We start from the raw sequence: 5,000 nt of genomic DNA, 5'->3' as shown, positions 1-5,000 counted from the left end.
AACACAAACACACAATATACACAATATACACACTCACGTTAAACACACTATACACACACATATATATGCATACACAGATGCTATGCACACATGCGTACACACAAACATACATGCTATGCAAACACACACACACACACACACACTATATACACAGATATATATATATACATGCATACACACACATGCTATACACACATAAACACACAAACTAAACACATACATGCACACTATATACACACACACGCACACCATACACGCATATGTAAACCCTTATGACGCACATAAACATTCAAATATTACACACCATTATTTCACACTAAGGTATTATGCGCACTCACACACACATTTACACATTGCACACACAAATATTATGCGCACACACAATCAATTGCACATGCACACGCTCACACACACACACGCACACACACACACACACATATTACACACACACCCACACACACACAAATTAAACACACACAAGGTCACACTCAGATTTAAGTTTTGCACACACACACTTACATATTACACACAAATATTATGCACACACACACTAAACATTCAATCAATTGCACATGCACGCGCACACACACACACACACACACACACACAAATATTATGTACATACAGACTATAAACACACACACATACAAACACAAACAAACAAACATACATTGCACTACAAACATACAATCAATTACACACACACACACACACACACACACACACACACACACACACACATACACACACACAAACATACATTGCACACATGGTCACACTCATATATTATGCACACACACACAAATGTTATGCACAAACACTTTATAAACACACACACACACACACACACACACACACACACAAACATACATTGCACACATGGTCAAACTCAGATATTGTGCACACACACAAATGTTATGCACAAACACTTTATAAACACACACACACACACACACACACACACACACACACACAAACAAACATACATTGCACTACATACATACAATCAATTACACACACACACACACACACACAAACATACATACATTGCACACATGGTCACACTCAGATATTTTGCACACACACAAATATTATGCACATACACACACACACACACACACACACACACACACACACACACACACACACACACAAACAAACATTGCACCATAAACATACAATCAATTACACACACACACACAAACTCAGAAACAATGCACATGCACACACAAACACACTCACACACTTACATATCACACACTCACAAATATGCACACACACACACACACTATGAACATTCAGTTGCACTCAACCACACACACATATCATGCACACATATTAAGCACACAAACACGCACATTACACACACACATATTCTGTCACATTCTGATATTACACACACACACACACACACACACACACATACAAATAAATTACACACAAAAATATGCACACACACTATGAACATACAATCAATTGCACATTCATTTACACACACACACACACACACACACACACACACACACACACACACACACACACACACACACACACACTGACACACACACACACACTCACACACAAAAACATGTTTCACACACACATAATTCATACCTTTACAAATTCAAACACATGCATACACCCACACACATATACACACTCTTTTATGCACACGCATTTACACATACACACACCCTCACTTTACCCACACATGCAGCAATAGCGCGTCTCTCATCAGTATAGTATCAGTTGTGTGTTTATAAGCTGTTGTGTGTAACTAACTCATTATCTCTAATCTCCGGCTCCGCCCACTGTCACTGCCCCTCGTTAAGAGTAATTAACTCCATTGATCGTACAGATCTGCTGTTTGTAATGAACAAATGACTTTAAACAACATGAATGACACCACAGAGCTGATAGTGGATTATCAGACATTACACTATGCTTTATTATACAGGGATTCATTAGCATAACGAGTTAATAAGCAGGAAATAGTCTGACTAGCTGAACTTGATAGCTGGTTAAACACACATACGAGCGGTGTTGATGAAGATATTAGCCTAATATTTCACCTGCTTCACTGTAAATGCGGTCTTTTAGTGGTCTAAATGTTTATATGATGAGTAGAATCCATTTTCAGCAGCAATAATCAGCATTATAGGACAGTTTAGTTTCCTTCTGAGGCTTTGTTTACATTCTGCTCTCCAATATGGCCGACTGATGATGCTCATGTCATCAAATGTATCGGTGCATCCCAGTTGGCATATTTGTACACTATTCTGGCATTTTTGTAGTATAAATAGTATGTTATACACTGAGAATGGATGAAGGGGAGGAGCTATTGGTAAAGGGGAGGGGCTACTGATGGAGGGGAGAGGCTTGTGGTGAATGGGAGGGGCTATTGATGAAGGGAAGGTGTTACTGATGAAAGAAAAAAAGCTACTGATATAGTGGAGGTGCTACTTATGGAGTGGAGTTACTGTTGAAGGGGAGGGGCTACGGGTAAAGGGGAGGAGCTGCTGATTAACAGGAGGTGCTACAAATGGAGGGGAGGAGCTACTGTTGAAGGGGAGGAGCTGCTGATGAAGAGGGAGGGGTTATTGGTGGAGGGGAGGAGCTACATATGAAGGGGAGGAGGTACTTTTGAAGGTGAGGGGCGGGGAGGTGCTATGATAAAGGGTTGGGGTTATTGATAATAAGCGAGGAGTTGCCAATGAAAGGAAGGACCTAAAGGGGAGGAGTTATTGATGAAAGAGGAGTTGCCGATAAAGGCCAGGAGTTGTCAATAAAAGTGAGGAACTAAAGGGGAGGAGTTATTGATGAAAGGGAAGTTCTGCTGATAAAGGGGAGGAGTTATTGATGAAAAGGAGGACCTAAAGGGGAGGAGTTATTGATGAAAAGGAGGACCTAAAGGGGAGGAGTTATTGATCAAAGAGAGGAGTTGCCGATAAAGGCCAGGAGGTGTCAATAAAAGGGAGGAACTAAAGGGGAGGAGTTATTGATGAAAGAGAAGTTCTGCTAATAAAGGGGAGGAGTTATTGATAAAGGGAGGAGCTGCTGATAAAGGGGAGGAGTTTTTGATGGAAGGGAGGAGCTGCTGATAAAGGGGAGGAGTTATTGATGAAAGGGAGGAGCTGCTGATAAAGGGGAGGAGTTATTGATGAAAGGGAGGAGCTGCTGATAAAGGGGGAAAGTTATTGGTGAAAGGGAGTGCGTAAAGGGGAGGAGCTATTAATGAAAGGGACGAGGTACTGATGAAGGGGAGTTGCTACATTTTGAGAGGAGGAGTCACTGTTGAAGAGGAGGGGCTACAGATAAAGGGGAGGAACTACTGTTGAGAGGAAGAAGCTGCTGATCAAGAGGAAGGAAGTTGAAGGGGATGAGCTGCTGTAAAGGGGAGTATTAATGAAAGGGAGGAGCTGTTGTAAAGGGGAGGAGTTATTGATAAAAAGGAGGTACTGCCGATAATGGGAAGGGATTATTGATGAAAGGGACGAACTAATGAAAGGGAGGTGCTGCTGAAAAAGGGGAGGAGTTATTGATGAAAGGGAGGAGCTGCTGATAAAGGGGAGGAGTTATTGATGAAAGGAAGGATCTAAAGGGTAGGAGTTACTAATGAAAGGGAGATGCTGCTAATAAAGAAGAGTTATTGATGAAAGGGGATGTGCAGCTGATAAAGGGGAGGAGTAATTGATGAAAGGGAGGTGCTGTTGATAAAGGGGAGGGGTTTTTGATGAAAGGGAGGTGCTGTTGATAAAGGGGAGGAGTTATTGATGAAAGAGAGAACCTAAGGGGGAGGAGTTAATAATGAAAGGGAGTTGCTGCTGATAAATGGGAGGAGTTATTGATGAAAGGCAGGTGCTGACAATAAAGGGGAGTTATTTATGAAAGATAGGACCTAAAGGGGAGCAGTTACTAATAGGGGAGTTGCTGATGATAAAGAGGAGGAGTTATTGATGAAAGGCAGGTGCTGATGATAAAAGGGAAGAGGTTATTGATGAAAGAGAGGAGCTAAAGGGGAGGAGTTACTAAGGAAAGAGAGGTGCTGCTGATAAAGGGGAGGAGTTATGGTATAAGTGAGGTGCTGATGATAAAGGGGAGGAGTTATTGATGAAAGACATGACCTAAAGGGGAGGAGTTATTGATTAAAGGGAGGAGCTGCTGTAAAGGGGAGGAGTTACTAATGAAAGGGAGGTGTTGCTGATAAAGGGGAGGTGCAGCTGATAAAGAGGAGGAGTTTTTGATGAAAGAGAGGACCTAAAGGGAGGACTTATTGATAAAAGAGAGAAGCTACCAAGAGGGGAGTGGTTATTGAGGAAAGGGAGGACCTACCAATGAAGGGGAGGAGTTATTGGGCGCTGATATTGAATAATTGTATTTATTTATCGTGACGGTTGTTCTCGTGACAGTGTTTAATATTTTGTTTGTTTTTATTTCTTTAATTTGGTCATCGCTAAATGTCGTCTGGGAAAAGTTTGATTTTCCATTTGGTAAAAACACTGTTAGTGTTTTATTTTGAGTGATGCTAAACTCATACACTACATGTGATTATCTGTATTCTGCTGTGTGAATCATTTCTGTATATTCGAGTATATTGATGTCCGAAAGAGTAACACACACACACACACACACACACACACACACACACACACACACACACACTGAATGAGCAGTAGATGACAGTAATGGTGAACAGGTGCAGCAGGTGATTCTTCATCTCGCATCATGTTTTTCGGCTCATCTGTGAAAAGCAGGACGATTTAATGACCCACAAACACTGATGGATGGATGACACACACACACACACGTCTACACACCACCTGTGCGCTAAAATTAGACACAGTTTTCCTTTGTGATTGAAATGTTTTAGAAAAGAATAGTGGCGTGTCCCGCTGGCGTGTAAATCTACAGAGAGAAACAAAGATCTCCTCCTCAGCTTTTGGGGAAAAATATGTGCAAGTGCAGGAAAGTGTGTGTGCTTTTGTGTGTTTATGTGTGTG

General features: G+C 41.5%; 1 protein-coding gene across 6 annotated transcripts in view; it reads left to right on the top strand.

Moving 5' to 3' along the window:
- Window positions 1–5,000, top strand: part of pde2a (phosphodiesterase 2A) — a 257,971-nt gene that overhangs the window by 94,847 nt on the left and 158,124 nt on the right. The window lies entirely within an intron of this gene.

Source organism: Danio rerio, chromosome 15 (assembly GCF_049306965.1).
Source record: "Danio rerio strain Tuebingen ecotype United States chromosome 15, GRCz12tu, whole genome shotgun sequence".
In the NCBI taxonomy this organism is placed as follows: Eukaryota; Metazoa; Chordata; class Actinopteri; order Cypriniformes; family Danionidae; genus Danio; species Danio rerio.
Note: the sequence above shows the minus strand (reverse complement) of the source record. Positions and strands in the feature narration are given on the sequence as shown.